At 49.3% G+C, this 676-nt stretch overlaps 1 protein-coding gene across 1 annotated transcript in view; it reads right to left on the reverse strand.

Annotated features, from left to right (window-relative positions):
- Window positions 1-676, reverse strand: part of LOC109508253 (heat shock factor protein-like) — a gene marked incomplete at its 5' end in the record, with an annotated part of 18,177 nt that overhangs the window by 13,176 nt on the left and 4,325 nt on the right.

Here is a 676-nt window from a genome sequence, read left to right on the forward strand (position 1 = left end):
GGCGCGCTGACACCGTTACCATGGCAACGGAATCACGTAAGCCACGGCCGCCGCCTTGGGCGCCGATGTACCCTTCCGAGAAGGTGCCGACAAACCTTGTGTGTGTGTGTGTGTGTGTGTGTGCGTGCGTGCGCAAGTCTTTTCAGAGCCAACAGGAACGTCCCTGGACTCCAGTGAGTTTTCCGCTTCTCATTTTGACTCCCGTGACTGTTACATTTGGATTTTCGGGGACAAGAGTTGGACCGTGTTGGGACACCAGCGGTTGACTAAAAAGTCCACTAGAATTCCCGAAGTAGCGATCGGGCAAATTTGGCACCTCTTTTCAGACTGAGATTCAAGGACCTCCCACAGTCCAGCACATGCAATCCCCCACGACGGCATTTCGCGGCGCACCCATCGCGGCACCACTAAAGTGTAGAACTTTTTTTTGCGTGCGTGTAATCGTCCTTGCAGTTCTCGTATTTCCTTTTTATAATGTCCTGCCTGCCGTTGAATGAAGCTGCAATTGCACCGTCAAGCACTGGATGGCGGCTCACAGTTTTGATTGCCACCAAGAATTTTATTGCCTTTGGTGAACATATTTTGACTTCCACACAAAGAATCATTTATTTCCGTGGTGAATGGTGACTGTATCCTTGAATATTGTCCCTTTTTTTTTTTTTTTTTTCCTCCTCTC

The sequence above is a fragment of the Hippocampus comes genome, unplaced genomic scaffold (genome assembly GCF_001891065.2).
Source record: "Hippocampus comes isolate QL1 unplaced genomic scaffold, H_comes_QL1_v1.1 scaffold429, whole genome shotgun sequence".
Lineage (NCBI taxonomy): Eukaryota > Metazoa > Chordata > Actinopteri > Syngnathiformes > Syngnathidae > Hippocampus > Hippocampus comes.